This window comes from Paramormyrops kingsleyae, chromosome 24 (assembly GCF_048594095.1).
Source record: "Paramormyrops kingsleyae isolate MSU_618 chromosome 24, PKINGS_0.4, whole genome shotgun sequence".
NCBI lineage: Eukaryota > Metazoa > Chordata > Actinopteri > Osteoglossiformes > Mormyridae > Paramormyrops > Paramormyrops kingsleyae.
Genome location: NC_132820.1, coordinates 50873 through 75453, shown reverse-complemented (window position 1 = coordinate 75453; position 24581 = coordinate 50873). Strand labels below are relative to the sequence as shown.

At 42.6% G+C, this 24581-nt stretch overlaps 1 long non-coding RNA gene across 1 annotated transcript; it reads right to left on the bottom strand.

Annotated features, from left to right (window-relative positions):
- Nucleotides 1–10220: 10220 nt before the first annotated feature.
- On the bottom strand, nucleotides 10221–12250 carry LOC140582285 (uncharacterized). Its single transcript, XR_011985214.1, has 5 exons — nucleotides 11595–12250; nucleotides 10895–10988; nucleotides 10601–10678; nucleotides 10424–10524; nucleotides 10221–10313 (listed from the first exon to the last, which is right to left on the bottom strand). It is a non-coding gene; the product is annotated as an uncharacterized lncRNA (long non-coding RNA).
- Nucleotides 12251–24581: the final 12331 nt, after the last annotated feature.

Genomic DNA, 24581 nt, shown 5'->3' with positions numbered 1-24581 from the left:
AAATATGATGCAGTGACTATAATTGACGCTCTGGGGACGAGGGCGTCATCGACCGCGTATCTTTCTCGTGTATTTCAGTTTATATCTCGCTGAAATCATTATGTAGAATCGTGAAAAAAACACTGACTAAATCCGTTATCTGTCTTCTTTTCAAAACTTCCATTGTCAGAAGTATTAAAGTTTTTAAAATTAGGTTAAATAGGCAAAAAAGCAAATCGTGTCACCTTTCTTTGTTTTACTTGCGTCGGGAGCGTGTAGGACCGCTCTCAGCGGAAGATCGCTATTCACGTTCTAAATACGCTGCGTTTGAATCGGCGACCACGTGATTGCAGGCACACAGGCTTAGCCCACTGAGCTATGAACACAGGTATGAGCTTCGCTGCTGAAAGTGGCAACACTGGCGCAAAGCTTCAGCGGCAGAGACGTATCCGTGTGCTATATTGTAGCCGATCAGTGTAAACACTACCCAGACATGTGCTCTTGTTTATTTCGGTCACAATGGGCGTATTCACATATTTCTTCACCCAATACTAACTGTCGGATTATCATGTTATTATCATGCGAATAGCGCGATTTGCAAGTGGGTGGGTGATCAGAGCCGCTTCGAGACGCAGACGCTTAAGTCAGTCACTCTTGTTCTTTCTATTCGTATCACGAAGCTGTAAAAATATATTTAGTTTCTACCTATATATATTTGAAAAGTAGACCGTCCAAAGTTTCTGAGGGTATTTTTAAAATGTGTATATGACAAGAACTCGCGGAGTTATTTAAACGGTCTCGCGAGAATTCTGTCAGATCCCGCCGGCGGGATCGCCGGTCCCAGGGGGTTAAAGGCATGCCTTCATGAGACTATGCACATTTGTTCATACCCATAAATAGTTAATGCATGAAAAATTTCAGACCCCTAGCTTGTACGGTTCAGCCGTGACCCCCCCCCCCCCGTAATGTTGTTTGAAAAATAGTCAATCATCTCCCCATTGTCTTGCATCTGTGACTTTAGCAAATTGAAAAGGCCACTGCAGCTCTTTGTTGAGGGCTGCACTCATGAAACTTTACATACATGTTCTGACATATGTCTAATGTGTGACCACTGATTTTCAGGCCACTATCTCTACGCCACACAGAAATATCACCTGACAAATGATGGGTAGGCCTGCTCCAATCATTTTAGATTTAGAGAATAATATTTTTTCTCTGTAATGGCTCCCAATGAATCTCAATGGACCGACTAGACAATAATATTTTTTATTTGGAACGGCGCGGCCTACATACTGCATCAAGAGCAGACTGTCTAGTTTCAGATACACTTTGAAGCATCTTCATACCATCACTTCTACATGGAGTTATGGGCTGTCAAATGTCAGGTGGGGTGCTTCCATTCATTTACATAGGCACTTATACAGCTCCCCATTGACTTGCATTGGTGACTTTTATTATTTAAAATAATCATAGATTGTGATTTCTACACCAATGAGCTATGGCACACTTGTTTCCATACGTGACTAGTTATAGCTTGCCAAATTTCAGACCTCTAGCTTGTTCGGCTCAGCCGTGAGACCCCCTGAAGTAACCTTGCCCTTAAATTAGGGAATAATATTTTTTCTCTGTAATGGTGTGGCCTACATATTGCATTGCAGTCACTCATGATGTAAAACCTGCTAGTTTTAAATGAACGAGGCATAATCATAACAGACATGTATTGATGTGATTTAAAGAGCAGACCATCTAGTGCCATTTTAGCCTAATTCTCAAGAGATGATTGAAGAATGAACATGTCATGGATCAAGGGATGACAGAGCAATGATGATCATGCTTGCTTGATCATGCATGCTGATCTTTTCACGGTATAATAGCAGCAAAAATCAGAAGATGTATCAATCAGTGTTGAAGAACATGATACAATGATACACATATGACAACAACCAGTCTTTAATGGTCAGGTTCACCTTTAACGCCGCCACATACACTGCAACTTTACAAGGTATGGCTGTCTTCTGTTGTAAAAAATCAAAACAAAAAAAATCAACAAATTTATTTAAGAACTTAGACAGCTTTGCTAAATTTTTTATTTTAAATTAACCGAATCGCTTTAACCAACTTACTTTTTCTTACGTTTTTGTCTTTTCTCTTTCAACGTCTTTAATGCCTCCCGTCTTTTTAAAATAGCCTTTGGGGAAACATATAATCGATCAACTCTTTTTCTGAAATCTTTGGGACTAAAAAGCCTTCTGGCAGCCATTGATTTTCTTCCTGCTCCTCGACGTGGGCGTTTTAATGGACTGCAATATGCAGTTCTGGTCGCGTCTTCTGTCTTAACATACCCGTCTTTGTCCGCAGACCTTCAGTCTGCGTTACATGGTCGCCTTTGGTTATGTCTTCTGCTGTCGCATCCCCGTCTTTGTCTGCAGTCCCGTCAGTCTGTGTCGAGTGGTCACTTTCGGTTGCATCTATTGTAATAACGACTGTATCTCAGTCCATGTCATACACAATTGTGCTTGTTGTCAGATCGATGACATTTGGTTCTGGTACTTCCAAATCACTGTCACTATCAGTGAGGTGACACCTCACTATACACCACTTTCTTTTTTGAACAAACATCTCTTCGTCTTAGTCACTCTCACTGTGGGGTCTCCCCCTCTTCTGGCCCTTAGATGTTCCCTCACTTCCTCTGTCCTCCGCATCACCTTCTGACAATGTGCAAGACTGCTCAGCATTCTTTGACATGGCTTCTATATATTTCCTACTTTGAAAGGCTTCATTAAAATTTAAATCCGCCACATAAAACTTTTCAGCCATTGCACCAGAATGGCACATCATCCTTCGAATGTTGGCCATCTTCTGGGTCGCCAGAGATCTGCTGACCTATATTAAAAACGTGCAAGTTTTACTTAATTTAACAACAGACATTACCAATTAAAAAGCAAAAGCAAAACTGTTTGCAAGAACAAATTATTATTTTTTTATTTTAATTTTAAAGTGAACCCAGTTTGTTGTCATCTGGCTTTCTGCCTTTTCCTTGTTGATCTATTTAATCACGATGCACCCATGCAAAGCATTTTGGGGTGACTATGTTGTGAAAGGTGCTATATTAAGATATTATGAACTTACAATGGTGCTGATGCTGCTTCGTATAAGCTGAAAGGTTTGGTTTCCAGGCAGGCCAAACTCCTTCCAGCACTCTTGGAAATGTTTCAGTATGTCATTGCAAGCACGACCATTGTAGTTGGCAAAGACCAACTCTGAGTCCCCACATGGGAATTCATGCCGGTGATAAACAAACCGGTAGAACCATATGAACTCACTTTTTGTGAGTGGAATGAGGGCGTGGCCAAATGTTTCTTTTGTTTTGTGCTCCTTTACCTGTGAAACAAAATAAATAGTCTGTCAAAGTGTGTGTTTGTGTGTGGTGAACAAATTCTTACTCTGATTATCCGTCGCTCTTGATTGTCAATCTCAGCACTGCACACCTCCTCCAACATCATATTTCTGATGACTCCTCTCCGGTGCCCAGTCATACAGATAATAAACCCGGCAAGGAGACCATAGAACCGGTATAGGTTTTCAGTTGTTGGATGTTTCTCAAGTTCAACTGCAGATTAGAACAGAAGTTGAGGAGACATCCACTACTTGCGGGGGGGGGGGGGGGGGCAGGTTACTATAATCTTTCCTCTAGGCCAGGGCTATTCAAATCATGGTCCCCAAGGCCCTGCTGATTTTCCAATCTTCTGTTACCTTTGAGCCAGATGTGAAGCCTCCAGTCAATCGGAAATTGGAAATTATTAAACTACTCGGAAGAACTGAAAACAAGGCCTAGATTTCCAGATTTGATGAGCACTGCCCTACACAATTACGGAGGGCTGCTGCGGTCTCCTTAGTAGCCTTCTTTAGGAAGGTGGTGATGTGGGCAGAGCTCACAAGCAGTTCTAAAAGACAATGCAATGTTATGTTCCTTGAGCCCCTTAACACATTTTGTAGTCTGGCTCATGGTACACCTAAGCAAACACAATCGGTGCTCTGTTTCATCTAAAGCAGGGGTGTCAAACTACAGTCCTGGAGGGCCGAAGCCCACTGTAGCTTAGTTCTTTACCTTTTCCACCACAAATGATTAAGCTCAGGAGCTGTGTGGTAATTAGCACAAGGAGGTGCAAGAAGTTGAATCAGGTGTGTTAAATGAGGGGAAACGCAAAAATGTGCAGGACTCTGGCCCTCCAGGACTGGAGTTTGACACCCCTGAGCTAAAGCATAGTGCCAGTAAAAGTTCAGTCGGGTATGCAGAGCAGAGATAAGGAAAATGTGTAGAACCTCAAAACAGATTTAATACCCATTATCGTAGACCACTGGTTTAAATTTGTTCATGTTGGATTATTGACTACCAGGCAGTCAAAATAGCCAAAGATCTCCAAAACCTTATTGAGAAGCAACCACACACACCGTTTTGAAAAGAAAGTAGAATATTTTGGGAAGCATTAGTGATTTGTATTGTATTGATGATTGGAATGCTTTAGTGATTTCTATAGCACACTTGGAAGAGCTAAAGATTTCAATGCAAATATTGGAAGGGTTAGGGCTAGGGATATGAGATGGGGTTAGAAACCCCGGGGCCTGTGACCCCAGCATCCCAGGGCCACAGGCATGCACTGGCCAATCCGGGTCCATCCATTATCTCCACGCACTTGCATGCACATCCCCGAACTGGGGCTTAAGTTAATTTAATTTAATTCCTTTTACCTTAATTTTCCAGGGGCGACGGAGCAGAAGGATCCAGGAGAGCTGAAGACATCAGGTAAGTGATCCGGAGGAGCAGAAGGAGGAGCAACGGCACAGACAGGTAAGTACTATGTTTTTTTAAAATGTCCTCACTGAGGTTTATACACTAAACATTATATATTCATCTCCTATACTCTAGCTCGGACGTGGCTGACCAGACCTGCGCCGGCTCAGGAGGTAATTGTCCTATTTTCCCTGTCTCAGGTTATGTCCTTACTAAGGCTTCATGTGCCTCACTGAGGCTTGTTGTCCCCACTAGGGTTATAGCGCCGCCCTGTGTACGGTGCCGGCGCAGCTCCCGGTGTCCCCCGGAGGCACATCCCAGTGCCGGTGACCCCCCAAGGTCAATCGACTGCCACCTTCATCAAATATGAATAAACTGTTTTATCACCACAACTGTGTCCCATGACCTTCCTCCTCCGAGGTTCCAGGCAAATAAGGGCACACAGTGGGGAATGCTTTTATATAATAAATGTTATTTCACCCTGCATAATTTTCCCTCTCTCAGGGTTAGATTTCCCATCACCAGGGTTAGTTTAAGTCCCATCTATGGTTAGATTTCCCTTTCTTAGGGTCATATTAAAGGCAAGGGTGAAGTAGGGTTAAGGCCCATGCCTCACTGGGCTTTATGCCTCACTGGGCTTAGGGTTAGGGGTTAGGGGTTAGGGACCTACCCAGAATTTCTAAGTAGAATTCCGGAATTGCTTATGCTGTTAACATTGCCATGCAACGCAAATTTGGGTGAAGATGTTAACCCTTAGGAGTCTGAAGGTGTTTTGGAGCCCTGAAGAGATTCTGACATGTCCTGACATTTGTGCGTTTTTCAGTTACTTATAAACATATAAATGTCTAAAGTCTGACAACATTGTATTCAGCAGAAACTGGGTTACAATAATATATGAGCAGTATGTATGTACATGTCTTTATATTGGAGAAAAAAAGTTATTTTTTTGTTGTTTTCAATAATCACGCATAAGTCACTGAAATTATACCACAAAACACATTCATGACATTTGTATACAAGACTTTTGTGACCTGGATCTTGTAGTGTAGAGGTTTTACTTCAAAATGATGTGACAATCATCTCACTCACTCATTTATAGAAAACAATACATTAATTTAAATTTTCTAAGACACTTTTTGTTTAGAAAGGCCATATGCGAGGAGGTGGGAATGCTCATGAATAATGCTGTAGTTCACACCAGAGAAGACAAAGACCTGCATAATGAGCTGTATAATTACCCCTTTCAGTCAGGTATGGGACAGAGGAAAGTGCTACAAGAAAATAATTTGAGGACAGAAACATATTTCTTGGTTTGTGGTTTATTTAGCATGCATGTCCCGATGTGAGGTGCTGGTGAAGGCAAGGGTGATGCAGACACATTCCTACAAACAAATAAATAAAAAAATGTTTACACCCGAAATGTTTGTGCTAAATAACATTACCGATAGCAGTATTATAGGCTAATCAAAACGGAGCCAAATATATATTAGCAACCATAATCTAAAGCTATCCAAAACGAGGTGAAATACATTAGAACATTTACAAACATCTGTAAACTCCATAAGGCATTATCTTAGCCACCAGGAAACAACATGTTTGCTGCATAAGGCAGCATGTTAGCAGAGTTATCTACATGCTACACTAACCTAAATGGCATTGAAAGCCAATGTTTCACATAAGCTGACAAAAGCTAGCTGAAGTGAGGAAAATATTTACTAATATTAGTTTAATATTATCAAAATAAGAGTTATATAAGACTTAATAACTTACCCCAGGGCTGTCAAGTTTTGAAGACAGGCAAGAGTGACATTCCACAGGATGCCTTTTCATTGGTTGTTGTTGTATTTTACCCAGATACAATAGTACTATTTTCTGATTGGCTATTGTGTACACCCTTTCTTTTTTTTTGATTGGCTGACAGGCTCTTGGGGCAAATCTTGTCCGACTTCAACGTCATAAAAGAGGCTTGTTTCCGACGGGAAGCGACGTTTTTCTTGACGTTTCGTGACGTTTTCATCCGAGTTCCGACTTGGAGAGAAATAGTCGAACGCACCATAATGTCACTCAACTCAGAATTTCCGAGATCCGAGAGAAAAACGAACGCACCATTAGACTGTATGTGTTTTTAAGCCGGGGGGCGTGGCCTTATACGCATGCTGCCCGGACTGTTTTCCGTGTGAATGGCTGTGGGCGTGCCCTGCCTCGGTTCATTAGCAGATAATGAAGTGCGACAGAAATTCTGTGCCTCTCCTTTGTTTCACATGAATTACATAAACTGAAAATATTTATTTAAAATTTAAATTGCTTTATTTAAAAGTAGACACTTTAAACTTTCTATAGATATATTTCTCATGTCTGCCTGTGCAGTATTCGCGGAGTTTCAGTTCATTTTAGTGACGTGTTTCAAAAAGATTTTCGCGGAGACTGAGACAGCTGAAAGCGCACCCTGTTTATTTTCTTTATTTTACAAAAGCACAATGTTTCGTGGATATTGTGAGTATACATGAATAAAAGTAGACCATTTACAGATTAAAATGATGTACTACACTTACGTGTATGATCAAACATGACGACGCATTTTAAGTTCTTTTCACGGTTACCAGAAAAAAATGCAAGTGTCCCCGCCGGCGGGTCCGCCGACTCCTAAGGGTTAATTAGTCCTTGCAGTGGCAATTCTGTCCTTGCCTATGTAAAATCACATGTATTCAAAATTACACAATTGCTAATAAATTAGCAATTGTGAATTTCTTTACTGGGGGGGACTTACAAATTCCACACATTTCCCACTGGGTGGCATGACTGAGTTTTAAATAATTTTATTCTGGAATTGTTAACTGTAAACTTGGTTTAAGAACTGTGTCGGTTGTTTTCTGGTATCATCTTACTAACCTAGCAATTCCGGTACTGTGACGTGACTTTTCTGGTATCAGCTAGCAGTGGCCTAGGAACACCATTTAAAGTGCTACTAAAACTACAGAGTCTGCCCTTTAATTTCCTGTATAGATATCACCTTAATTAGCAGATCTTCATGTCAAAGAAGGGGCTTTACTTTTGGTGACGCGTCGTGCGGTTCCGGATGTGCGCTTTATGGCCTCGGGGGGCTTCGGGGGGGCCTACGACAGACCCGTACCACCTACAGGTCTGAAATTTGGCACACGTAAACTAGATACATTAACGAATAAGTGTGCCGTGTCTGATGACTGTGGCCCTTACCAAAGTCCCGCAGTGGCCCTTTGAATTTGCTACGGTAGGCAATGTTAAGTAAATGTAGTCTTTTGACAGGGCATAACTACAGGTAGCAGTGGCCTAGGGAGATGATCCAAAGTGCTCCTGATACTAGACAGTCTGCTCCTAAATGTAATCTATACATGTCCATTAAAATTATGCCTCCTTAATTTGAAACCAACGCATATTTTATCATTAGTGGCTGCACTTTTTTGACTAGGCCTCAAACTAACATGTGGGGGCGTCACGGCTGAGCCATACGAGCTAGAGGTCCGAAATTCGGCCTGCACAAACTAGTTATATGTATGAATAAGTGTGCCAAGCCTCATGAACGCAGCACTTACCAAAGAGCTATAGTGGGCTGTAGAATTTGCTAAGTTGGGCGATGCAAGTCAATGGGGACATATGAGAGAGTAGGCCGCAAACGAACATGAGGGGCCGTAACGGCCCAGCCGTACGAGTTGCAGGTCTGATACTCGGTGGAGACATACTAGACGGATGCCTGATGAAGCACGTGCAGCATCATCAGTGCAGACCTGACCAAAAAATTTCTACAATGTTTTTAATATTACAAAACCAACTTTGTTAGTGATATTTCCGGAAACGTGCGTTTTCCGGTTTGACTAACTTAGCAACGTCGGAATTGTGATGTGTGTTTTCTGGTATCGTCATGTGACTTTTCTGGTATCATCTTACTAACTTAGCGATCCCGGAACTGCGACGTGACATTTCTGGTATTATCTTACTAATCTAGCAATTCCGGTACTGTGACGTGACTTTTCTGGTATCATCTTACTAACTTAGCACTTTAGGAATTGCGATGTGACTTTTCTGGTATCATATTACTAACTTAGCAATTACGGCATTGTGATGTGTGTTTTCTGGTATCATCTTACTAACTTAGCAGTTCAGGTATTGTTATGTGACATTTCTGGTATCATCTTACTAACTTAGCGATTCCGGAATCATGATGTGTGGTTTTTGGTATCATCTTACTAACTTAGCAATGTCGGAAGTACTAAGTGTTTTCCCGTCTTACTAGGCCTCAAACTAACATTAGGGGGCGTCACGGCCGAACCATATGACCTACACATCTGACCTTTGGCATGCATAAAGTAGATCAGCTTTGGATCAAGTCTGCCAAGTTTTATGAATGTGACCCTTACGAAAGGCCTACAGTGACCTCTTGAATTTGCTATTATCGGCAATGTTAAGTGAATGGAGACACCACACCTCTCATTAGACAGGCCATAACTTCAGGTAGCAGTGACCTAGGAAAATGATTAAAAGTGCTCCTGATACTAGACAGTCTGCTCCTAAATGTAATCTATACATGTCCATTAAAATTATGCCTCCTTAATTTGAAACCAACGCATATTTTATCATTAGTGGCTGCACTTTTTCGACTAGGCCTCAAACTAACATGTGGGGGCGTCATGGCTGAGCCGTACGAGCTAGGGGTCTGAAATTCGGCCTGCACAAACTAGTTATACATATGAATAAGTGTGCCTAGCCTCATGAACGCAGCACTTACCAAAGAGCTATAGTGGGCCGTAGAATTTGCTAAGTTGGGCAATGCAAGTCAATGGGGACATATGAGAGAGTAGGCCGCAAACGAACATGAGGGGCCGTAACGGCCCAGCCGTACGAGCTGCAGGTCTGAAACTCGGTGGAGACATACTAGACGGATGCCTGATGAAGCACTTGCAGCATCATTAGTGCAGACCTGGCCAAAAAATTTCTACAATGTTTTTAATATTACAAAACCAACTTTGTTAGTGATATTTCCGGAAACATGCGTTTTCCGGTTTGACTAACTTAGCAACTTCGAAATTGTGACGCATGTTTTCTGGTATCGTCTTACTAAGTTAGCAATTCAGGTATTGTTATGTGACTTTTCTGGTATCATCTTACTAACTTAGCGATTCCGTAATTGCGATGTGTGGTTTCTGGTATCATCCTACTAACGTAGCACTAAGTTACAAACCCGGAATTGCGACATGTGTTTTCTGGTATCATCTTACTAACTTAGCAAGTCCGGAATTGACGTTTTCTGGTGACATTTCACTAACTTAGCAACTTCGGAATTGCGACGTGTCCTTTTCACTAACTTAACTTCAGAATTGCGATGTACCTTTTATGGGTTCATTTGATTATTACAAACCGGTAAGACACTATGAATTGTCTAGTGACCAATATGCAAAACAAAGAAGTCAGACACTGATTTAACTTAACAACCTTTTATTACACTTAACAGCATCTTCATTAAATCTAATTTGGATGGACTGGAGCAGTCGGCGCCAATGCATCCTTACGCCTGAAATTTAAACAGACAGCAGACAAACATCAATCACCAGCGACAGCAACCATAACATAAAGTAATAGTAGTTGCAGTAGCACATTAAGTTTTTCAATGTCTTAACTTACTTTTCTATCTTCTTCATATAATAAGAGATATCGCACAGGTTTAGCTTCACCTCTTTCATCGCAGCTAGCAGATGAGGATAGCCTTTCGTATAATGACGGAGCTGAAAAGTAAGCATTAAATCAGTTTAACCTTTTTAATTTTGAACAACCAATGAAATTACATGAAAGTGTTCTTACAATGTCCTCAGGAATTGGGCGAGTCCACATGTCAAGGCAAATATCGGTCAGGATGTAATTTAGTTTTTCAACTGCTGCCTTTAATGAATCAGAAGAAACATATCTTTAATAACACCATACACATTGATATATATATGCATGTTTGTGCGTGTGTTTGTGTACAATGCCTCACCAGCTTGCATTTTCATAATCTCACAGATATTCTCAAGGTATTGTGATGGTACAATAAAAAACTTTAATATATGTTTTTAGTTTTACCTGTGTATCTATCAGTGACAAATTATGATTACTTACTTCACGCTCTTTATTTTTGCAGTTCTGCGCAGACGCACTTTCTTTTCCTTGTTTGTAAATTTTACTGGTTGCCCTTGCCATGATGATGATTATCCTGGAAAAGATTAAAGTTAGGCTTTCCTATCTCATCCATTGCAATATATGACACTACAGAAGACAAGCCACCATAAAGTCTCTTAGCATTCCCGGAATGTCATTATCTAGCTTTCTAGCTTTTAGCTTCATAGCACTGTCAGAATTTCGTTATAGCATTTCCAGAATTGCGTAATCTAGCGTGAAGCTTTATAGCATTTCTGAATTACGTCAAGAACCTTCTAGAAGTTTCTAAGCATTTCCAGGATTCCGTCATCTAGCTTCAAGCTTCATAGCACTGCCGGAGTTTCGTTATAGCATCTCCAGAATTGCGTTATCTAGCGTGAAGTTTCATAGCATTTTTTAATTGCAGCAAGAACCTTCTAGAAGTTTCCAAGCATTGGAAAAACATCAATAGACTTGATTGCAAGTCAAATGCAATCACATTAATATGCCGCTTCACGTTTCTGATCTTCATTAGCCTACCAAATGTTTCTCAGTCACCGTATTAGACGGGCACAGCATCTCGCTTACATTTAAACATTTTAGTCTAAGCATTTCACTCACAAATAAACAGTGAGATTGATTAAAACTGCTAAATTATACTAATTTTTTTTACATTACTTACCAAATAATGCTTTGAACAATAAAGCTTGCAGCCAGCTTTTTGATGTTGTTGTGAGGTGAAAAAGTACCGAGACTTTTATACTGAACCACCCACTCACGTGACAGATTTTCGCCCAATGAATACCTAAAGTCTATAAATTGATTTACATATTACGAATAAATCATTAACAAAACCATAATTTAATATTGTGACCATCAACTGACCGTGCACTTCCGCAATTACACTTAAAACATTTTTTGTAATATTTCCTGAAATGTTAGTAATGCCCTGTCAGACCTTTGTGGTGATAAAGTTCAAAAATAGTGCAAAATTCACAAAGTGTGAAAATTTGTGACTGACACATTTTGGAATTGCGAAGTGTCTTTCTGGTATCATCTTACCAACTTAGCAACTTTGGAACTGCGACGTACCTCTTATGGGTTCATTAGACTAACTTAGCAATTTTGGAATTGTGATGTGTGGTTTCTGGTATCATCTTACTAACATAGCAGATTAGGAATTATGTGACTTTTCTGGTATCATCCTACTAACTTAGCAACTTTGGAAGTGTGACATGTGTTTTATGGTTTTATTACACTTACTTAGCAACTTTGGAACTGTGATGTGTGCTGTCTGGTTTCATTACACTAACCTAGCGATTCCGGTATTGTGATGTATGTCTTTCGGTGTCATCTTACTAACTTGGCAACTTTGGAAGTGTGACGTGTGTTTTCTGGTTTTATTACACTTACTTAGCAACTTCGGAACTGTGATGTGTGTGTTGTCTGGTTTCATTAAACTAACCTAGCGATTATGGAATTGTGACGTATGTCATCCGTTATCATCTTACTAACTTAGCAACTTTGGAAGTGTGACGTGTGTTTTATGGTTTAATGACATCTATTTATATATTTTACTTTATGATAAGGTATCTATCTGTCTATCTATCTATATATCTAATTTCATTTTTATTTTTTCAAAGGAAACATGGGTCGTAAAAAGGTGCCTTGCCCATTGTGTCACGTATCCTATATGAATGTGACAGTACATTTAAGAGATGTACATAACATTGCAAGCAGCAAGGAGCGAAAGCTCCTCGTTTCTTGTAAGACGGGCCGGTTTGCTGGTCCACTAGACTGCCCAATCACTGATTGTCCTGCAAAACAATTAATTCGGCTAGACAAGCACCTGCAACTAAATCATGATATAAGTGTTGAAGAGATTAAGACCACGGTTCACCAAGCCAAATGTGCTGCTGCCAAAAAGGCAGTTTTAAAGCACAGAGAAGAAACAAATGAGAAAGATAATGAGATGGAAATAATGAAGCGCCGAATCGAGGAGCTTGAGTGCCGCCTTGAGCAATTTGAGGGGCCGAATCGGGACAAATCAGGCGATAGCCTAGTAATGCATAAGATCTTCTTCTTTGGTAAGTATAATAATGATTATGACATTTCTTATATCATGCAGTCAATTTAACCTGTAGTTGATGTCATTGCTGGCGATGCCTAATATCTTTCTTGTTTATTTCAGTTCATAACTATCTGAAATCTTACAGAAACGTGAATAAAAATGCTAACTAAATCCATAACCTGTATTCTTTTCAAAATGTTAATTGTTGGAAATATTAAAGTTATTAAAATTAGGTTAAACTGGTAAAAAAGTAAATCATGTCACCTTTGTTTTACCTGCATTGGGGGCGTGTAGTACCGCTGTCACCGGAAGATCGCTATTCACATTATAAATAGCCTCATTACAGATGGTTAATTTTGTTCCTTTCTTAGATAAAATTCTTCCAGATTATAAGGAGAGCTTATTCCGTGTTGGTGACAACAGGAGAAGAGCTCAAAATATGAAGCAGGAGTTAAATTATGTCAATGGCTTCATCAAGTTCATGTGGGGCTCTTCAATGAAAACAGCACCTGGTCACCTGAAATTTCTTAATGACCACAGTAAATTAATTAACTGGGTGAAGGATTTGTCACAAAAATTTAAGGTCACGACCTGCAGAAACTATCTGCTTTCAGTTTGCAAGTTTTTGCAATTTCTCATTGATAGACGGCCAACAGCTGTCCGCCTTGGCCAGAGAATTTTACAGGGTCTGCTACGGCATTTAAAAATGCAAAGAAGTGCCATAGCTAAAGAAATTGTAGTGCACAGGCAATGTGTTAAAGATTATAAAAGAAAGAGGATGCCTACCAGAGACGACCTATGTGACCTCATCACGGAGCTACGGAGCAGAATTCCAGATGCTCTTGGTAAGCGGGCAGCCTGTGACCCCTGCAAATTTCTTAAATATGTAAATCTCAATTGCATAATTTCTGGTATTGTGGGGCTGCGTTTGTTTAATTAGCTGCCCATTGCTATGTCACGATGTCACATATTTGTTAAATGCAAAGGACACATGTTGTGCATTGTGTGCTGTGATGTGTTAACAATGACCACTAATCACTAATTTATAAAAAAAAAAATTATAGAAATTATTGTTCATATAATGCAAAAGAATGCTTGCTAATGTCTTGTAAGTACCTTGCTCTGTTTTGGTCACAGATGCACTCTCTGAAGACCCGAGTAACATTAATATAAGGAACAAGACCATAGGGGCGTTGGCAACATATATATTTGTCTGCACCGGGCACCGTGTGAGTGTTTTGGTCAACCTCACAACGGTTGAATTTCGTGAGTGCCAGGTGATCGATGATCAGTATGTCATCAATGTGAGTACCTAAAAATTAATTGACATTGTGCTCATTTTTAGATCATGACATGACATAAAGTGACTTGGGACAGCTAAGTTGTAAAAGGTAGTATATAAACAGAAATTAAATGTAATTAAATTATTCAACTGTGTAACCCATGGATACCCAACTCCAGTCCTGGGGGGCCGGAGCCCTGTGTAGCTTAGTTCTTTCCCTGTTCCACCACAAATGATTCAGCTCAAGAGCTGTGTGGTAATTAGCACAAGGAGTTGAATCAGGTGTGTTAAATGAGGGGAAACCCAAAAATGTGCAGGGCTCCGGCCCTCCAGGACTGGAGTTGGGGACCCCTGGTGTAATATGTAAGTGATGTTTGTTTTGACTACATTTACCTGTTGTTTTCCACCATGCTTAGTAACACATTGTCCCATTCTCAAAGGTCTCCAGCCACAAGACATCGGCCTCATTTGGGAGGGCAAAAATTGTCCTCGCTAGCAGGGAGCATTTTTGGATACAGCAGTTTAATGAAATGAGACCAAAACTGCCAGGATACTGCTATAATCCTGTCACCTTATTTTTTTCATCGTCTGGAGAGCCACTGAACAAGCTCTGTGATCTTGTTCAGAAAGTATGTCTTGATTGTGGGATGCCCAGGGGATTCGGCGTTACGGACATCCGGTCCGCCGTTTCGACTTGTGTAAGTCTTCATTTCAAGCGATGTTAATGTGCAATTTCTGATTTGCGAGGTATGTTTTCCTGTGTTGTCTAACTAACTTAGCGATTTCTGATTGGCGACCTGTCTTTTCCGGTTTTGTCTTACTCACTTAGCAGCTTCGGAAGTGCGACGTGTCTTTTCTGGTTTCAGTAGACTAACATAGCAAAGTCGGAGCTGTGACGTCTCATTTCTGGTTTCATTAGACTAACTTAGCAGATTAGGAACTGTGACGTGTGTTTTCTGGTTTCGTCTTAATAACTTAGCAGAGTTGGAACTGTGACGTCTCATTTCTGGTTTCATTAGACTAACTTAGCAGATTAGGAACTGTGACGTGTCTTTTCTGGTTTCATTAGACTAACTTAGCAAAGTCGGAACTGAGACGTGTCATTTCTGGTTTCATTAGACTAATTTATCAGATTAGGAACTGTGACGTGTCTTTTCTGGTTTCATTAGACTAACTTAGCAAAGTCGGAACTGAGATGTGTCATTTCTGGTTTCATTAGACTAATTTAGCAGATTAGGAACTGTGACGTGTCTTTTCTGGTTTCATTTGACTAACTTAGCAAAGTCGGAACTGTGACGTCTCATTTCTGGTTTCATTAGACTAACTTAGCATATTAGGAACTGTGACGTGTCTTTTCTGGTTTCATTAGACTAACTTAGCGGATTAGGAACTGTGACGTGTCTTTTCTGGTTTCATTAGACTAACTTAGCAAAGTCGGAACTGAGACATGTCATTTCTGGTTTCATTAGACTAACTTAGCAGATTAGGAACTGCTAAGTAATTTCTGATTGGCGACGTGTCTTTTCCGGTTTTGCCTTACTCACTTAGCAATTTCTGATTGGCGACGTGTCTTTTCCGGTTTTGCCTTACTGACTTAGCAATTTCTGATTGTCGCTGTGTCTTTTCCGGTGTTGTCTAACTAACTTAGCAATTTCTGATTGGCAATGTGTCTTTTCCGGTTTTGTCTCACTGACTTAGCAATTACGGATTTGCAACATGTCTTTTCTGGTTTTGTCTTAACTTTACTGGCCGTAGTCATCAGTTTATCTATCTTGTTTACAGGTACAGAGAAGCCTGCCCGAAGAGCAGCGCCGACTGGTGGCCCAAATCATGTGCCACAGTGTCGAAACGGCGGACCGGTTTTACGTCGCCGAACCTGAACTGCATGATCTTCACCGTGGTCGCGCTCTACTTAATGATGCCTTGGGCATTGGTAAAAAGAAGGCTACCATGCAGCCAATGAAAAGTAATAAACGTTATTCGAGACGGCTGATTGACTCTGATGAAGATGACTGTCAGGAGGCAGTTGTTTTGTCAGAGCCAGTTCCCAGTCAGCTTTCAATGGAAGTTGTTGCCTGTGAACATGAGGAAGAAGCAGGTAAATGTCAGTTATAGATAATTGTAAAAATAGTAATTATGATGTTAACAATGTATGTCTTTTCAACAGATATTATCTTCATGCCTGTTGATGCTGGAGAAGAAGTGGTCGAGGTCGGACAACAAGAGGGAGAAGTGGAGAGAGATATGGATGAAGTGCAGGAAGATATGGAGCAATGGGAGGCAGATATGGATGAAGGGGAAGAAGATATGCAGGAAGTGGAGAAAGATATGCAGCAATGTGAGAAAGATATGGAGGAAGGGGAAGAATATATGCAGCAATGGCAGAGCGATATGGAGGAAGCAGAGGAAGATCAGGAGGAAGTGGAGAAAGATGAGGAGGAGGAACATAACATTGATTTTAAGTTTGTTATTGATAGTGACAAGGAACAGGAAGTTAACCATGAGGTAAGTCTAAACAATATCTTGTACCAGTAAGGGAAAAAGCATAATGATCTCTGTTGACTGCAATATACTTGCCTATGTAAAACTTGTAATCTGTTAACTTTATTTCATTGATTGATTCGTTGTAAAATAATGCTTACATTGTCCTTGAAATAGGCTATAGGAATTAAAAGAATCCATAAAGGCTTGCTTTATGTTATGTTTGTTTATTAACCCGTGTTTTTTTTTTCATATACAGAAAAAAATAAACAATGTTTGATGGTTAAGCTCCATCTTATAGCGAATGTTTTAACGGGTTTTCAGCTTTTAAAATGTATGTTTTCTAACAGGAAATAATACACCCCAACATACCCCTTATATTTAACGATAAAAAAATGCTCAAAACGTTTTTCTAAATTAACTAAAAAAACTCAACTAAATTAGACTAAATATAATCACTTTGCCAATACATACAAAATTGAACTAACGGGGAAAATATTTTTGTCCCGTCAATTGCTTCGATATCACTGTCAGTCACCGCTCTTTCGAGAATGAACCCAGCATAAATATGCAGATGTAAATAAATATATTTAGCATAGACAAATGTATTATTTGAAATTACTGCTGGTAAAAGAGTACTTACAGACCTAATCACAGTGTACACCTTAAATCCGACAGGAGGAACCAGGGCTCGAACCTGCAACCTTCCAGTTACCAAACGATAGCACTACCCCCTGCGCCACCATCTTCACTTACAGGCTTAAAGCACAGACTGTATGGACTATTTAAATTGAGCAGTGCAACCGTTTGTTGTTCCTTTAACTATATTCGATTTTTGATAATGAACAGGTTGCTATGTCAAGTTAAAAAAGTGGAACAGAGCTCTGGAAGCGGAACAGATACCTACGAGATCAAATGCGGATACAGTATCGCGTTATTCACGCTCACGTGCTGTGTTGCTGATAAACAAGATATAGTTTCAGTTCTGTTGCTTTTATATGGAAATAAATACGATACACAAGACATGATATTAGATTAAAAAATAAAACATTTTAGAAGAGAATGCAACATTACAATTGTTTGAACAACTGTGTCCTCAGGCAGCTCGCGGTGATGTTCGCTGCCGCTTCAGTTCAGTGCGTTACATGACTGCCCCCTACTGATCATGTCTTTCCTGTGTCAATGCATTTTCCGTGTTCACGGGAAATACTGCGGTGTCACGCGAGATCACGTTCCTTCCGGCGCGCAATTTGAATGGCCAGATCTGTAGGTTTTTGAAAAGCATATGTTTAAAGATGATTTTAACAAAAAATAGATTAATAACATTATAAGTGGTCTCGGATTATTGGTGCTGAGTTTGTGCTGAATAAAAGCAAATGTAACACTTTCAATAAATGTTTTTTAGATAGGTGAAATATTTAAAAATGTCAAGGCATGTCAGACTCTCGAAAGTGGCTGAGAGGCCTCAGACTCCAGAGGGTTAAGTGAGAGCCTCAAGACTTTTTATGAGCATTGTGCATGTATAGAAAATGCTTCTAACAGTTAAAACCGGGTTGTAGGATTCTGTGGCCAGTGAATCAGATAGAAAAGTTGAAGAGGAGCCATCTGTGAGTATGAGCGCAAAGCTTGTGTGTGTCTGCATCTCACCGCTTTAACATCTTGAAACCTCTTAAAGGCTTTGATTTCAGATTGCAGCTCATATTTAAATAACACTCATGCATGTTGTCATTTAGTGCAAATACTTCATAAAAGTGCAGTCAAGCTCCATCATCCTGTTGTCATTAATATTTAGGATAGTAAAACTACAGAGTTCAGCAGTTCCTCCAGTGAGGATTTGCCAACACTGGCACCACTACCAGTAAGTGAAAGAATAAAGTTGTTTTCTACAATCGTCATTGATGGAAACATTGTGGATAAAGGATATTTGGCAGTCTAATAGAATGTGTTTACCCATTTTTGTTTTTCATAATCATCCAAATAGGGGAGACGACGAAAGCTGAAATTTGACTCAGAAATTGACAAACTCCTTAAAAAGTGTTTCAAGAAAGATCTAAAGAAAAAATATATAACGTGACAGGGTATGCTTTTGGCTTTTAATGCATCAGTTTAATAAAATGCCTTCAATTGTCTTGGGTGATAACATGCATGTGACTTACAAACTGTAACATGGGTGCAGCCTTCCATCTGCCACACTACACAGTCCAGAATGGAGAACAGACTTATTGATGGACTTTGGCTTTGATCAGTTTACTCTTTGCCTTTAGCAAGCAAGAAAGCCCACTCCTTTTGTTTTAAATATTGTTAGCATGTATAGGGTGGTTGAGCAGCCAGTTGACCTTGGATCTCCAGAGGTTTTTTTCCTCCCTTGTCATCTGGCATTCCATCTTTCATTTGTCTTGGGTGTTGTATTCTCTTATGTATCACATCACCCACCTAAAGCGTCTTTGGGAAACTATGTTGTGGAAGGCATATGCGTATAAATTTGAGTCTCTCGTAAAGCCACTCGATGCAGTGTATATGGTGTAAAACATGTATGTGCAATTTCTAAAATGCATGTGAATTACAGCATTACAGAGCTAAGGTATTGTTTGATTTTTTCAAAACTTTATCCACAGATTAAACGTGTACTCAGAAAAACACCCAATTTACTGAGAGCCACAAGAGAGCGCAGTTTTACGCTCGAAAATATACAGACTAGGCTGAGGAAATTTTGCATGTCCCCATCGGACTTCTATGTAAAGGACTCTTGGAATTGAGGTAATGGGAGTTAAACATTCTTTCTCACATAATCTAACTGGACTCCACTGGTATTTCATACTGTTCTATGTGGCTTGGCACTTGAGAGTCTCATTATGTTTACAATGTTGATATTCTAAGTATTCCACTCACAAAATACAATTTGCTAACCCTTCCAATATTTGCATTTTAATCTATAAATCTTTCAAGTGTGCCATAGAAATCACTGTGTTCCTATGAATGAATACAAATCACTGACACACATTGTATGAAATGTCTGCGCTCTATATATATGCTTTTGTTCCATAAGTACTGGGCTTGTTGTATATCTACAGTGAAGGTAATTACAAATAATTACTTATTGCATCATAGAGGCTATTTGGTGTTGTTGCATTTAAATGACATCTCATGGATAATTGGTATTAGTATCTCTAGGTGATTTGTTTGTCTGTAAACTGTTCCAGGTCCATGTATTTGCACCTTGTTCCCTTAAAGCATTGCCAGACATTCCCAGAATGTACCTAATTTTAGCAATACTTTTGCCTGTTCCCATAGGAGAAATGGCCCCCAAGGAGAAATACAAATGCCCTATCTGCAAGGTGCCATATGTTGCTGTTCGACAACATTTAATAAAATACCACCATGTCACAAACAAAACAGAACTACAACTACTACTAAGATACACCTGTTCAGTGTAAGTATGTTGGTATATATTGTGATGGTGATCCATGAAATTCTAAATGGACTGCATTTATATAGAGGTTTTTTCTACTCTTACGGGTACCAAAGCGCTTTACAATTTTACACCTCACATTCACACACCAGTGGCAGAGGCTGCCATGCAAGGCACCAACCTGCACACCGGTAGCAATTTGGGGTTCAGTGTCTTGCTCAAGGACGCTTTGATGGGGACAGGAGGAACCAGGGCTCAAACCAGCAACCCTCTAGTTGGCGTACGATAGCACTACCTCCTGCACCACCAGCTTCCCCAAATTAGTGCTTTGTGGATTCATTCTGGATTCTTTTAGTTTCAGAGGCAGGCTGAACTGTCCAGTCTGCAAGATGAGAAACCTTGCAAGGCTGGATAAGCACCTGCAAAATGTCCACACTAATGTTGAGGTCAGTCAGTGTTCATGGTTTAAAGGGACCTATGCCTTTTCCTCCCATCTGATGGGTCTACTAGAACAGATTCACCCACAAATAAACAAAAATAAAATATTTAAAGGTTATGGTTTTAAATTTGCTTGTCTGTGCTCCTAGTGATGCATATTTATGCAGTTTATTGAATGTAGATGTCATCTGTTTCTTTTTTTTTTTTTGCTGTTTTGTATTGTCCCTATGATGTAGTAAAGCATCACAAAACACCCATGTAACATGCCTTGGAGTGACTATGTTTTGAAAGGTGCTGTATAAAAATGTATTGGCATTGCTGCCATATTTACATGCCATTCCAGAAAGAACAACAGCTTGTGATGTGGAAGGCTAAACAGCTGGCTAATTTAAAAGCCCTGGCTGACCTTAGACGCTCGGATCCCCAGCCTTCGATGGTCAGTCTGCTGGATGTAAGGTCAGCACTGGTACCTAGCAGTGGTGAGGAGGAGGAGGAGGAGGATGGAGGAACCAACAATGAAAGTGAAAATGAAGCTCCACAGCAGATGAGGAAACCTAGCATCCCACACCAGTGCCGACAATGCCAGCAACTGCACTTAAAAATCCGCAATCTAAAATTAAAATTAAAATATTTGAGGGGCAAAAATACCCAACAACGACCATCACCCCCATCTTCCAAACGGAAGAAATATGAGCGGCAGATGAACCATCCAGCCAACCTCCCTGCATTTGGTACGAATTGTGTGCTATAGACTTTGGCACATAGGTGTCATTAGATCAGATGACTTTATATTTAGTCCCTCTGCCAATCTTCCTTTATTTCTTTATCTGATACAGAAAAGGTCCTGAACCTGTGGTTTCAGCACATTAGTAGTGATGGAAAAAAACAACTTGACAATGCCAAACAGCGTGTCCAGCATGTCCGCTCCTGGGTATATTACATGACGGACAATCAAGTGCCTTCGTTGACACTTTCATTTTTAGAAAAAAGAGAGAAGCTAATTCAGTGAGTGACTTCTATTATGTTTCTGTTATATATTATTTAACAATGGAATATTGAGTGGGTGCTTTATGTCGTTTCCCCATTAGATGGACACACAGTCTTGAGCGGCTGGCTGTGACAAGCCATCGGATCCGCATAGGAAATGTGGGGTGCTTTTTAAAGTTCTTAATTGATGTGCAACTGCCAGAGGTCAAAGCTCCTCGCAAGTACTTGCAGGGAGCTTTGTTTACACTGCAGGCAGAGGCAAAAAAAACAAAAACGTGATTTGCAGACACACAGGCAAGAGGTGCGGATCCATAAATCAAGTAAGTTTCACATGCTTAATTCCAGTAACCTGATACAAATGACTATCCCTTCCAATATTTGCGGGCACCGTATGATGGCATGGTGGCACGGGTAAAGTTAGGTTTGGGAGTTGGGGTCAGGGAAAGGGGTTTTAGGGTTAGGATAAGGATTGGGGTTGGGGCAGTGGATTTAGGGTTAGGGCAGGGGATTTGGAATTGGGGTTAGGGCTGGGATGGGGGTTTAGGGTTAGGGAATGACCCCAAGGAGGCACTGGCCTACTTCATACCATCTAGTGCCCACCCCTTTGCATCCCATCCCCTGGCATCGCTGCCAAAAATGTTTTAATTTTGCCCACTGGGCTAGGGCCTCGTGGGTGCGGGGTGGGGCTCGGGGCTCCGGGGGGCCCGCTAATGGGGTGGGGGCCTCGTCCGTGCCGGGGGGGCCGGTCTCCCCCTGGGCGCCCCTTCCCATGTGGGACTGACTGGGGTGTCGCTCTGGGAGCCTCTGGGCATGCTGGCCTCTGGGGGGAGGGCACCGGGCCAGGGTATGGAGGGTATAGGTCCCAGGTCAGTCTGTCTGGTGAGTGTAGGTGTTTGTGTGAGAGCGGCTCGTCAGCGAGGCCTTCGCAGATGAGGCTCCAGATACCCCCCTCGGGTTGGGGCGGGGGTGCTGCGGCGGGGGGGGTAGCACCCCCGTGGGCGTTGGCGCCGCGCATCCGGGCGCGTCGTGCTGGATGCCTGCTGCCCTGCTGCATTACCACCTATTCCCCCACAGCCCCCTACAGCCCACACCCACCTACACCACACTCCATATAGGTACTGGGGGGTGATCAGCTAGTCACCCCCCCATCTCTTTTAATTCCACTTTAGACACCACACCCACAACACCACACTGCATCACACAGAGGGAAGGGGGGGGTGACTAGCCACTCACCCCCCTCTGTATTATTTTAATTGCACTTTAGACATACATTCATGTCACACCACTCTTTCACATAGGGCATTGGAGGGTGGGGGGAGCTGTGCAGGTCCTGGGTCGGCTGCCAAAGCAGCCCACAGCTGGACAGCGCGGCTCCCTTCCCCTCTATTTTAACTCCACTTTAGACATTGAGGGCCTGTGGGGGCTGGGGGGGGAGGACCGCAGCTCTGGCTGGGGTATCCATCCCCCACTTGTGTCCCCTCCACATTTTAACTGCACCCTAGCTCCACACACACACTCATTCCCACTGACCAAGGGGGGTGGTGGGCGGACCGGGGGAGTTGGGGGATGGCGGGGGCGGCGGGTGTTGGCTGGCGGGCCCGGGTGCGGGGCGGCGGCGTCCGCGGGGGGCTGCCGGCCTTCGGCGGGGGGCCGCTAGCCTGCGACCTGGGGGGTGGGGGAACAGCATCTGGAGCCGTCCACTGGACAATTCCAGGGCATCTGCTGTTGGGCCTCGAGATGAGTGTGTGCGTGTGGGTGTGCGTGTCTGTGTGTGTATCTGGTGTGTGGGCGTGCGTGTCTGTGTGTGTATCTGGTGAGGGTGTGCGTGTTGGGCGTGCGTGTTTGTATGTGTGTATCCGGTGAGTATGCATGCTCTGTTTGTCTGCATGTATGGCCTGGGACGGGGGAGCACGTCGGTGTTGGGGTGGTGCGGGTGTGGTGGGGTGTGAGTGTTAGGTGAATGTGGGTATCTGGGTATGAATGGCTCGTCGGCGATGCCGGCGCAGATGAGGCCCCAGACACCTCCTTGGGTTGGGGCGGGGGGGCGCTGCGGCGGGGGGCGGGGGTGTCCCCCTGGGTGTTGGCGCCGCGCGTCCGGGCGTGCCTTGCCTGGCGCCCGCTGCCCTGCGGCACTGTGGGCTGTCGCCGCGCGCCCCCCCCTGCCGGCCCGCATCCACCTACACCACACATAGGTAATGTGGGGTGATCAGCTATTCACCCCTCATCTTACACATTAGACACCACATCTAGACATCACACCGCACCACACAGAGGGAAGGGGGGGCGATTAGCCACTCATCCCCCCCTCATTATCTTAACTGCATTTTAGACATACATCCACGTCACACCACTCATCCACATAGGGCCTTGGAGGGCGGGGGGAGCTGTGCAGATCCTGGGTCGGCTGCTTCTGCAGCCCGCAGCTAGACTGCACAGCTCCCTTCCCCTCTATTTTAACTCCACTATAGACACTTAGGGCTTGGGGGGGGCGATGGGTGTCTTTTCCCCATATGCTCCCCCATATCTCAACGACACCTTAGTTCACACACATGTACACCATCAATGATCAAGGTGGGTGGGGGGCGGTTGGGGGGGGGGCGGGGTGAGGGGTCCTGGGTGTGGCGGGGGTGGCGGGCGCCGGCGGGTGGGCTCGGGGGTGGGGCGGCCGCATCTGTGGGGCGCTGCCGGTCTCAGGCGGGGTGCCCGCTCGCCTGCGATCTGGGGGGGTGGGGAACATCCTCTGGGCCGTCCACTGGGCAAGTCCAGGGCATCTGCTGCCGGGCTTCAAAGACGAGCAGGTGTGATTGGGAGTGTGTGTCTGAGTGTGTGTATGAGTGCGTGCATGGATCGGTGTGCCTGCATGTTTGTCCTGGTACGGGGAGCACGTGGATGATGGGGCGGTGTGGGGGTGGCAGTGAGGGGACTTGGGGGAGGGAGGGTGCGGGGGCTGGGGAGGGAGGGTTGGGATCTGGGTGGGGGGTGGTGGGGCTGGGGTATCCAG